The sequence below is a fragment of the Anser brachyrhynchus genome (assembly GCF_964034855.1).
Source record: "Anser brachyrhynchus genome assembly, chromosome: 2".
Taxonomy (NCBI): domain Eukaryota; kingdom Metazoa; phylum Chordata; class Aves; order Anseriformes; family Anatidae; genus Anser; species Anser brachyrhynchus.
The window spans coordinates 23721962-23735086 of record NC_137695.1 but is presented as its reverse complement, the minus strand read 5'-3'; the positions used below and the strand labels follow the sequence as shown (position 1 = coordinate 23735086).

The 13125-nt window shown below is 37.7% G+C and overlaps 1 protein-coding gene across 3 annotated transcripts in view; it reads right to left on the bottom strand.

Moving 5' to 3' along the window:
* The window catches only part of ZNF804B (zinc finger protein 804B), a 235734-nt gene that overhangs the window by 213820 nt on the left and 8789 nt on the right, over positions 1-13125 (bottom strand). The window lies entirely within an intron of this gene.

Sequence of the window (13125 nt, the reverse complement as noted above, 5' to 3'; positions counted from 1 at the left end):
TCAGGCTAGCCTGAAGCATGTGCCTGCACTGAATTTCAAACTCAATCTGTTTTTACCTATTACTGTTTTCATGAAAAGCATTCTTACCATTTGAGCTGACTTCAGCAGCCTGCTGCTATTGATAATCATTACTGTCTGGGACAGAAAGAAGGCACATTCACTTCCAGATTTCCTAGGTTCTTATTAGTAATGGCCCAGGAATGCAACACTTAACAAAATGAGATGTCTCTGGATAGCTGCTTTTGATTACAAAACGCTGCATCACATTTTGCTATCGCTTACATGTGTGCTACATAAACGGTTCACTGTCTGCATACTAATAGAGGTTGAACTTCTGCTTTCAAAGCCATGTCCTCCCCACTCCAAACCACACATATCCCAAATACATGGAACAGCCTTCATTCTGCGCCACAACTGACCTCCTTGCTCGCTGCAGCCTGTAAGTTTTCCTGATGAATCTGATTTCAGCTTTTGTTAGCACAAAAAAAAAAAAAAAAAAAAAAAAAAAAAAAAGCTTGAAGGCTGTTTGTGATGAAAACTAATTTACACTTCATTCTGTTGCAAGTAGAAGTCCTGATGACTGGAGGGTGTCCGTAGGGGTAAAGGGAGAAGTTCAGTGCAGCCCTCGGTGGAAAACTGTGGGAGACCTTCAAGGAAGAACTTAAGCTAAAGGCAGTGATCACACTGCAACTCTCTCACTGTGAAGCCTTAGGAAAAGGCTTCTGAACAGCAGATCACATATCCTAATTTGTTGCTTTAAGGGGTCTCAGCACAGACCAGAATACTTTAGCACCTTGCACAGTGCATTAATGAAACCATGATATATCCACATAAGCTGGCCACAGTTTCTCTGATTATGGTTACATCTTACATCCATTAAAATCATGGTTTTCTGTTTGAGTCCATACCATGTATTCATATAATCTTTATTTATACGTACAGGTAAAAGATAGATGTCATTTCCACTAGCTGATGTTTAGACACCTGCTAAACTTGGGAAAAAAGCCTAAACTTTAGAGCCCATCACTGCTCTGAAGCAAGGACGTTTTGCCACCTTGAAAAACAGCTGCTTTTGAAGATAGCACCTCCAGACACGATGACATCTGTAGCTCTTGAGACCATACCAAAGAAGGCAATGTAACAATAGGCAAATATTTATTCATTGTTGTGCACTTTGATCAGAAAAAGATGGGTGAGTAACTGAGAGTTCCCGTTTTCAAAGATATCACAGATTAAAGAAAGTGCAGTTAGGAAAAAAGACAAATCAATCCCTTCATATTATTATTAAAAGACAAATTTAATTAAGTTAAAAATGAAAGAAGAAAAATAAATAAATAAAAATAAACTCTTAAGCACCTAAAAGAGATCTAAGGAGATTTTAAGCCCTTCAACTGATCAATCTACACCTGGATGTACCAAAACTGGTACAAAAGATTAGCTAAGAAAACACCGAGTGCTGACCCTGCCCAGATGTGCCCTGTGTGCCAGGACCAAGCTCCCAGCTTAACTCCCCTGTTTCCTCAAAACCAGGCACTGAAATGCCTGGAGGAACAGGCTTGGCCAGAGCACTTGGTCAAATAAACACACACCAACATTGTTAGGTTTTGCATTCAGAACACAACAAGAGTAGGAAGGCTTTTACACAATTCAGTGCTTAAAAAACTTCTCCAGAAATTGAGAGAGCTGCGTTCGGTGTCCTTCTAAGTGTGATAAATAAATAAATAAATGAATAAATAAAGTTATATTAAAAAAAAAAAATCAAAACACTGTCTACAACCTCCTGCAAATGCTCTAATCATCACACAGAACTTTGTACTCCAGGATTTTTCCTTTTTTTTCTTTTTTTATAATCTTACTGCCACTGTGAAAAAGGACAAGCTAAATAATTGCTCAGTAGTTTCTTCATGTCTAAAAATACATAGGTACTTACTTCAGAGAGGCACTGCAGGAATGCATTAGTTAATGTTAAAGCACTCTGAACAGGCAACTGCAGTATAAATGTCAAGTTCTGTTACTACTACTAGTAGCAATAATAATAATACTCGTATAGCATCTTTCATCTGAGAAGCACAATGCACTTTACAAAAATCAGATATTAAGATGCTGTAGAGGTGGGTAAGCATTATCTACCTTTTATAGATGATGAAACCGGGGCTCATATCAGTTAATTGAATTGCCTAAAGTTATCCAAGGGAGGCAGGCACAGAACCACAATAGACAGTGCAAATAAGAGCTCCTCTGTCATCCCCAACCACTAGGAATTCTTTCCACTGTGTCACCTGTTTGCTCTCACATCGTTTTTATCAGCTGTCTTCAACAAGTAGTTTTCATTTCCTTTCATTTACCTTTTTACCTTTCCTATCATTATAAATTAAGGACACCATGCTAGCAAATATACCCCTGTCTGTTCAATTCTAGGATATGTATCATGTAGCACTATACAAATAATCCATGTACATGTAGTAATACCCGTTAACATTTATTCTCCTTATTCTTTTTTAATGTTTTGGTAAAGAAGTATATCACACACACACACAAAAAAAAAATAAAATTGAAATTAAAAAAGGGTAAATTTACAAAAACAGAAGCTGTAAATAAAATCATTTGTATTCTTTGTGGTCCTAGAAAACAACACTCAAAATTATTTTATTAGTCTTACTTACACTTATTAATGTTGTTTCTTGAAAGAAGCGCTCTTCATTAGAGGGAGTTTCCTTAACACAATTTACTCATTTGTCATTAAGAAAAAATTGCTTTTAAAAAGTATTGTATAGGTGCTTGCACAGATGACTTCTTCTTTTGCCCATTTGTTAAGAGAGAGAGGATTTATTTATTTTTTTAATGACATGGAATTATGCCTACATGGCCAGGAAAATATTACATTCCACCACTCTGCACTAGTCCAGTCAGCAAGCTGCTCAAGAATGCACTTGTACGAGTGAGTCCCACCTGCCACTCTGGCTTCCGAGCTCAAGTACAGTCATGTACCGAAGGAGGTTACATGACACCAGACACATCTCACCTTGTAAACTCAAAGCATCTGATGTGAGACTGACTGTCCACACTGAATATGCAGGCATATTTTGTTTTTAAATAATACACAAGATATCAAAGGCCTACTAGTCTATCTTGATCTTATATAGATGACTACCAGCTAACTTCTGCTAGGATTTTCTCCTTAATTAGCAAGGTCAAAGTATTTTATTTTATTTTATTTTATTTTATTTTATTTTATTTTATTTTATTTTATCTTATTTTATCTTTTTTCTCTAAAGTCAGGCACTAGCTAGGTAATATGTAGGTGCACATATAGTTTCACATATAGACAAAGGTAGAAATATTAAAATTATTAGATCCAGGATATGTCAAGTGAAGTAGATATGCTGCCACTAGATTCAGGTGAATATTACTAACACTGTTCTCACATATTAATGTCAGAAATTGTTATCCATACCTAGCTATTAATATTAACATAAAATTAATTTATGGAAATGTAATATACATTTTTAACTCATACCTTCACTTCCCCTCACATACTCCTTTCCTCTCCAATAACAGTATTGCATTTTACAAGGAGATCCCATCTTTCTCCAGCTTTAGTGGAAACAGTTTCCTTTTCCTATTTATATTGTGCCTTACAAACAGCCTCTTATGTTCACCACCTTCTCTCGAGTCCATTTCCCAGCTACTGCTGCATCACTCCACTCTGCCTGCACAGGCTGCTTCTTGCAGCAAGGGGCCGCAGTGGTCTTGGTCTCCTTGTCCATTCTTTTTCTCCCCTCCTGCTCTTTGCCCTTCCCCATTTAGCAGGCTCACCATAAGTGTGTGCACTCTGCACAAAGCCATCATGCAACTTTCAGAGCAAAGCACAAAGCTTTCTAGGAACAAGCAGGGAGATACAATGGAAGTAAGCAAACATTCCTTCATGCAGTCATTACCTTGCTTTTTCCCATCCTTTCCTTCTCCGATCTTGCTGAATGTATTTTTACCAAATTAATGCATAAAACAGAGGGAAAAAGAGGCAGTCAGATGTCCTCAAGATTTCCAATATCCTTAGAAAACAAGACCATATTCCTCCCCCTATCCTCAGGCTGCAGCAAGGAGGGCTCCAACCAAATTTTGGTTCAAAGCTCTCTGCCGGGGAACATTCAGTACCTTTACTTCAAGCTGACTTAACAGAAGAAGTTAAGTCATTGTGCATGTGTAAAACACACTGTTTTCCTTCAAGAGAGAACACAGCAATACTGTATTTCCAATTTTGAACTGTCTAACACTGCCATCAGTTTGATACTTGTTTCTTTTGAGAGTAAAAAGAAGAAAAAAAAAGTCTTTACTAAGGGCAAACAGTCACAAAACAAAAACTCTAAATAGATTAATTAACTGACATCTGCAATGTGTTTTGCATGTCTAATTTGGAGAAAAGATAAATTAACAAAGGTATGATAACCTTTAAAGGGATAGTGTTGGGTATCCTAGACCTTACACACAGTTCTTTGCCCTGATACATTTCACTACATGTTTATTTTCAACATATAATGGTACCAATTCCAAAAATTCACTTTCTTTAACAGTGCCACCATCCAGAGTATGAACTCACACCACTTACAATATCCTGCATAATACAAATTTTAAAGTTTAAAAACATATTTCTGCTGATGATTCTGAACATTGGGTTATAGCTTCTAATTTTTTTGTAGAAGTCTGATCATACATCAGATCACATTCCAAACACAGGCAGTGTTAACTAACTTTAAAGTTCTTTAAATATCTCAGCCTTAAAGATCATTTAGAATGAATTCAGGTACATGACCATTTAACATTAACCTTGTTTGCTGTCAAGCCAAACCATGTAGTAAGCAAATCCCCAATTAGCACTTTCTAGTACAGATGATATAATGATCTGAAAGTAATCTGACCTTTTACTTCAGAAAATAATTATAGGACTGGAAATGTATTTCTTCATGAAAAACAAAATTGTTGGTGGAAATTTGGTATTATCTGGAGTTGGACTCGAAGATCCTTGTGGGTACCTTCCAACTCATAATCATATGATTCCAACCCATATTCTCTGATTATCTTCCTTATAGAAGAACCTAATGTCTTGTTTTTGCCATTGTTCATTGTTAATACATTATGCCTATATTTATTTAATAATATGATTTTGTATACAATCAATAAAAATCCAAGACCTTTTATGTGCCATTCATAAACCAAAATAACACCAAGAAATCTCAACTTTACCATATGCAGATCTAACACCAGAATTCTTGACTTCAGCATATGCAAATCAAGCCCTTAATCGATATTATCCATCACTATGTGTGCACAGCATAAAATTAATTTGATGTGTTAATTTTGTACTCTGTAGTAGTATTTATTCTTAAATCCCTCTGGCAGCACAAAACGTTGAAAGAGTAGGTGAGATGTGTCACTGTATGGCAGAGTAATTGTATGGGAGATTTTCCATAAACATTTTTACAAGAAATTTTACTGAAAATCATGAGAACCAAGCTCAGTAAAACTCCTTGAAACTATTACAAGAAGCACAGATTAATTCCTGTACTAGTTACAGGGGAAAATAATGTACCTTTCCGAGCTCTCACTGCGTACAAATGCCAACCCTCGGTGCAGGGATGAAGCAGCAGCCTGCTGCTGCATTCTTCTCCCCAGCCTGCCATAAGCACTCAGAGCACCTGTGACACTTTGCCAATATTAACAAATGGTTCAGACATAAATTAATGCACATGTCTGGCTAAAAACTTTGCTTCCTAGGGACGTATCTACCATGAAAAGTTGCAGTCCTGAAACTGAAAAAGCTAATGATTCAGTCCTTCCTTTGCATAAAATCATTGTCAGCACCATACCTGAAGAGGGGTACCCTTTGCTTTTCCCTCACAAAAGCTGCACTTTTTTAGAATTTTAGTTTGTGATAAATACACTAAGTGTTTTAACAGAGCAACAGGTTATAGTTTACACACTCTGAGAAAAAGACTGGAATTACAGTCATGCAAGGAAGACATTTACAGCACTAAACCAAATCACTTATCTGCATGCTGAAATCAGCCTTTCTTCCATTGTATTGCCCATAACTCATGCATACACACAGACTAACTACACACAAATTAACCCCAATCCTACATAATGTGTATCTGTTTCTCAGGTGTTTGGGGGTGGAAGTAAATCAGTGCCAGTAGGATAAATATCATAATGAGACAGCAGAGTCCATTTCCAGTTGCAGCTGTCGACCAGTTCATTAACCAGCTAAAGAATGAGCAAGAATATCCTCACATACAACTAAAATTCCGTTTTCCAAATCTGTTACTTCTTTGTGTCAATTATTTTAGATCTAATGTCATGCCGCAGACCTTTGGCCATGGATAAATGCCTTTTTTAGCACTGCTATCAGTATGCAAACAAAATCAATGGAAAATAAAAAGGTGTCTATTTTTGCATATTTAGTTTCCCTTGTTTTTCTGCCCCTTTTGCCTTCCTGAGGCAGTTCTCCAGTCACCTTCACTCTGCTGAACCTGTGATGACTGACTCCTTGCACTTTTCAGAAAGGCAGGATGAACAGTCTAGCCCTTCACAGCTCCATCTTTGATGTTGTCTTGCAGATTGCCTCCTAAACTTTTGGATAGAGACAGAGAAGTGACCATTTAGCTATCATCGTGCAGCTGGCATAGCACTACTGGCAGACATATCAACAGGAGGAAAATCAGAATTCCTGTGTATATACAGCTCAGTTACAGAACTTGTAGCAGCTTCACAAAGTGTCTGGAATGCCTTTAGATGTAATTTTCCAGACTTAGTTTTCTAGTAGCAATTTTCCAGACTTATCAGATAGTCACTTAGTATCACAATGGAAATACTTACTAACTATGGATCATAAAGCAAGACACATCCACCTCTCAGGTGCCTAATGGAGGCATCAACAGTTACACAATGGAATAAGACTACCCAAAGGTGAATCCCTCTTGCCTGGAAAAGCATCATGCTCAACAGCTTCTTTACAGAAGATGATTGTTGGCAAATTTCTAGTACATATTATGTTAGAGGAAATTACCAGCATAGAAACACTGCAGTTCAAGAAGAAAACAAAACAAAACAAAACAAAACAAATCCCTCATGGGGCAGCTAAACATGCAAACCCAGAAAATCCATCTTATATCGTTAATAAAAGATCGTGTGTTAGATTCCAAAATAAACCTAAAAATGACATGTCCTCTATAGGAAAATAATCACTGTGTCAACAGCTGTTGTTAACTAGCCTTGTCAATGACTTGTGCACAAAAATATTAACAGCAGAGAACAGCATATTAGCCTAATATTCAGATATTGAGATAATATTAATATATTCATTAATGTTAATTAATATGAGAATATTAAATCTGATTACTATTTCACATTACTGCTCTGCATTTCTAATTCAGCAAAAGTTGTGATTGACTTCTGTGGAGCTTTTTCTTTGCTGAAAAATTAAGAAATGCCTTAAATGTGTCTTTTACTTAGATCTGATGTAAGCCAACTGGAAATCTGGATCCTGAAAGCAAGTGGCACTGAAGTTAGCATGACGAGTATCTAAAATATATAGTATAACACCACCACACAGTGAGTAAATCCAGAGTTGTCCTTCTTAACAAATATCTATCTGTTATGAAGATAAGGAATGTGGAAGCAAGTTCTCAGTCAAACTGCATATGCTCCCAGAGAAGTGTGCAAATCAAAGAGCTGCTAAGTAGCAAGAAAGGTATTCTGGTGACTATGTGAATATATATGCTATAGCAGCATGGCTTGTAATTTACCAGCATTGTTTGTCAATAAGTAGTACAGAAAAAAAAAAAAAAAAAAAAAAAGGTCAGGGTACAGAGTCCAGCAAAAAGGAAAAGGTTTAATTTTTGGACTGTGGTTGCATTTTCCTTCTATTTAAACTCTGTAACTGAGTCACAGCAATGTCTGAACCCTGGAGGTCCTAGTTAACTGGTATTCACTAACTTTAGTCAGATTACTTTCTAAATAAAGTTGAAATTAAATCTGAGGACCAGATCCACACTGGTGTAAATCAGCCTTGCAAGCTGCAATCGATTAAACACATTGATTTAAACAAGATAAAATCTTGCCCTGACCCAATGGCCTCTGGGCACTCCTGCTGCCTGTGCATGTTAAGAATGCTTGGAAGAACTGTGAAAAGCGCTCTAAGAAGCTCATTATGATTCACAAATATTCTCTAACCTGCTCTTTTTCTTTAAAGCTTATTGCCTGAGTAGTGAAGCTGAGCTTTATTCCATTCAGTTAGCATATGCATGTCACACTTACTGGTACTCTACCTATTAGAGGCATCAAGGCTGACTTGTAATGGTGTTTGTAAGGAATGCAGCCACTCCATCTTGTCCACCCACCCGACCGCTGCCAGGAGATCCAGCCACTACTCATCAATCTTGGGATGTCACAACACACTCCAAGGTACAGTACTATCTTCAGCATACGCTTACGGGTGCTGGAGCCAAGGCTACACTCTAGTAACAAAGAGCCGTGACATGGGCTCAAGCACTAGAATGCAACTATCAGTATTCTTTTGTTCTTACAATGCTCCCCAGCACAATTTGGGTTATGATCCCCATCGTTCTCTCAAAGTGCGTTTATAGTTTGGGGAACAACAGAGCATGGGCAGCGCTCCCAGTAGGTGGTTTGGAAAAGGGTCCCTTGTTTCAAGGTAGAAGAAAGAGTGTGGCCACGTTGGAAAGTGCTGTGAGTGCCTGTCGTCTGTCTGTAAGGCTCTGATGCTTCTGCCTTCACCATGCAGACATGGCCACGCAATCCCACTGTCAGGGCCCTGGCCCCAGCACCGGCTCTGCTTTATTCTATAGAGAAGGTGAAGTCAGTGTTAACTGCTGAAGCGTTGTTAGGCCTCAACAGCTTCTTCTAGCAACTGTGCCCATGACGGAGTGCAAAGAGTGGGAAAGCAGAGGGCAGTCCTGCACCTACTCAGACACACAGAAAGCTTATAACTTCAGGGATAATCCATAATAGGCCAAACATCAATGCTGAGCAATCCCAAATGCCAGGATACTTTTAATACCCTAACGCCTTTCACAAAACATCTGCAGCCTGATTCTGGCATGTCTTTGCGTTTGCTTTCTTCTGCAGGCACCTATATGTTGCACAAGTTTCCCTCTGTACTATCTGATGTTATCTCAAAGAGGAAAGATGGTCTGAAGCTAAAAATCCTGGGCAAATGAATTGCACAGGCTTAAACACTAACTGTAGGATTACTCCAGCACATCCAGAATCTGAGCAAGGTTCAAGATCAAGGCAGTTGAGACCAAGGAAGATTTACATGGAGCAAATATGCCTAGAGAAAGTGACTGCTGCTGCCCCCAAAATGCAAATGGTAGATATATAGTGTCTAGAAGAAATACAAAGTCAATCTTCATAGGCTGAGGATGTAATGTTCTGAGAACTTCAGGTTGCAGGGAGTTTCTCCAGATTTACACCACAGAAATGATACATATTTGGGCTCATTTTCAGCTGGAGTCAGAGATGGTCCATTCACATAGGCATATGGGATTGATCATACATGGCAGAAGAACCCTAGGAGCAGCAACCTTCACCCCATATAGGGGTGGGATTTCAACAGTTGAGAACAAAAGAAGGAAATTTTTTTACCTGCCTTTACTGGCAGAAATTTTGGTGCTCATGTTGAGGTGAGATAGACACTTATACATCTCTGCCTGTCTCTCAAAAAGGGCTCAGGACCATTCTCTGGCAATGGGGACAACTGGCACTGAACAGTTCTTAGCTTCCAGAATTCTTAGCTTCCAGAAGCAAGTATTCACATGGAAACTGTGTGCTGGCAGGGGTCCCTGCCCTACAATAATTCCCAAACCCTCACCAAGTTTGGGAAAGGGCTGCTTGATCCATGCCACAAGTACACTGGAAACAGTGCTTACAATTTCATAGTCTAGATGATTAAACTCCAGTGCTTGGCACATCCCCTGGTGTTGTTTACTAATACACATGTAGCCTTTGAGGCTCTGAGCCTCAGCGCTTTTTGTAGTGAACTCATTTACTTTGCAATTAACCTCTCCATTCCCATTTATTAGACTTCCTTCCTTTCCTCTTTCCAGCCACTTCTGAAAACCAAGTCATCTCCATGCCTGCCAGCAGCAATGCCTACACGCCTTTGTTCAGTGTCCTTCAGAGTAAAAGCAAGGATTCACATTTTTTATTGTTTGTTCTACTCACTGTGAAGTACGGTGTACAATTGCAGCACTAAATCACTGTAGTTGAGGGCTCATTCTGTTCTTAATATGCAGATCTTATCAAAATATATTAGTACCATCAAGTAGAAAATTGACACCTCTATGTTTCTTCAGATACCACATATCCTTTATAACTCGGTACAAGATTTGAACCCTACAATTTATCATACGGTATGCTGTAATCAAAAGCATCAATCTTTTTAAGGCTGTCTAATGCCTAATGCCTACATTCACCATCCTTATTAGCCAGATGTTAGAAGTATAAACATAACCAAGTAAGTACATAATAATGATAGAAAAAAAATAGAATTCCTTTTATGACATATAACATGCTCAGCAATACCTTTTTATTGTCAAGAGACAGTTCAGAGTAGCTTTACATATTTAAAACTCTTCAGCGTAAGGCACTACAATTACTTAATCAGATATTATTCTTAGCATGCAATCAGGAAGCCAATTAGGATCTATATAACTGCTCCCAGGCAAATGGAAGGGCAGGATCTGAACTTTACCTGTATGGACGTGGGAAGAGAGGCTGTCAGTGATTTATTGTAGTGGTGTTTATCTCACCCGCTAATTCTATTTATTTTGTTGTGGATTGTGGGCATGGGGCTGTTGGTGGGTTTGCATTTTTTTTCACTGTTCAAGATTCCAGTATTGCTTGGTGCAATTATCAATCACAGGCTAAAAATAGATTCTAAAAATACACATTTGGGGCACTTTTTAATAATAATTTTATTATTCAGACAGTCCTATGTGGAGTGTCAGAAATACAATATTACTGCAATTAGATATATTTGACAAAAAAAAAAAGGAAAGAAGGAAAGAAAGAAAACTTGGGACAAGCAATGGTATTTTGATAGAAGGGAAAGGCATCCAAGGTCCCTCTTATCTAAGTTTACAGATGAAATTAAACTTGAAAAACTAGAAAAACTGTTTTTCAACTTGATTATTACTAAGTGTATACACCCAATAAACTTCATTTTCTATAGCTTAAAGAATGGGTCTTCAAGAATAGACAATGGAAACAAAACATTTTTGCTATGGATTTTAAGCACGTTTCTCTGTCTTTGGTTTTATTGACTGCGAAGATTATGCAGGCGCTGTTAAGTCATTCTGTAAACTTAGTTAAACCCTTTTCAAGGAAACATTTTTTTTTTAACTTCTTGTGATTTGCTGTTTATAATAATCTCTTCTGATGAAAGTTATCAAGTATGCACAAGTATGCAAACCAACAAAAACATCTGAAGGTTGATTCAACAACCCACAGATATCAAAATCAGTCACCTACAAAGTCAGAGATTATTTAAGGTGATGAAATAATAGTGTGAATAGATACCCAGGCTAGAAGACCTTCCCCTACTAGAAGTCATAATACAGCATGTGGCTCTATTTCAGCCATCATCTTTATAAATATGTGCTTTATAGAATGAAATGCCCAATTCTGTCAATACCTCTTTTTTAAATAAAAACTACACAAAAGGAAAACTTGTTCCCCAACAAGAAGAGAGCTCTGAACCAACCAGTGCTGCACAGATTTATTAACCTAGCTGAAAAGAAAGGTGGATCTTTCTCCACCAAGCATTAGCATTTTCAAATATGACTTGTCCTCTAGGAAATAAATTTAGAGACAGATTTTTGTTTATTTTGAGGAAAGAGTTAACTTCTGAGATAAATAACTACAATGTTGAGTTGGTATTTTTTGTAGTTTAACTTCTAAAATGCACTTATTATAATGTTAAGCAATAAAACACGTATGTTGTACTATATATGTCTACTAAAAAGTCCCTGTTCTACACGGTGTACAATACATTATGGTATTAAAAAGGTCTTCAGCAGAAGATATGAACAAAAGATAAAACCAGCAACTTTATGTACTCAACACTCATTCCAATGTCATTTTTATTTTATAAGACACGAATACAATTTCTGCATCAAAGAGCATGCATATGTGATTTCTCTATTGATTATTAGTAACCACAAAAATTTATCACTCACTCCCAGAAAGAGAACTTTTTTTAGTGTTGTTTATTTTGTGTGTAAATAGCTGTCTCCAGCACTGCTCAGCCTTCCTTACATTGCATCTTTGCCATACTGAATAAACAAGGATATATTTATCACTCCAATGAAAATTCAAAATCTTTGTATATAGTACTAACTTTTCTTGATTAGGCTAACTAAACTATCATTCCACATAGGTTTTGATATCTTTTTTTTTGAAGGGAAATAGTGTATATCTAACACTAAAGAAGTCAAATGCCAGTGTCTACGCAGATGCATACAACATAATATCCTTAGACCTATATCAAGAAAGAACAGTAGTACAGCTTTATAAGGTCTGCAGTTAAGCATTCAGACAGCTAGGAGAAGCTGCATATGTATTCAGTGACATTTACAGGATGCGTATTTATTATTTAATAAGCACAAACTACTTGCATACACATCACATTGTGTGCTCTTGTCTTTTGCTTTATGGGGACCTGCATGACTGTGCTTTTTAATTTTGTCTTCTAAACAAGTCCTCAAAGGCTGTTTGACAATTTCTGACCTGGTCCTCATCAGACAAGGGAACCAGATCTGCAGATCACCTCCCAGTAGCGAGGTGATGGCTATGTGCAGAGGTGCTGTTTGGCACAGACCTGTGGCCATGCAAGCTGTGGCCCTGCACCTTCCAGCACAGTGGAGCAGTCAGAGCAGTATCTGGAAATAAGCAGAGCCTTTCCCACATGGAGAAATCCTTTTAATTATCCAGTCCACTGATCACCTGCCTTAGCCAGCATTCGGACCACAACGTTCACCAATCAACTGATGTAGGGATCATTGCAAATTCTTTCCCAGTCTACCTGCAATGCATCACAAGAAGCTT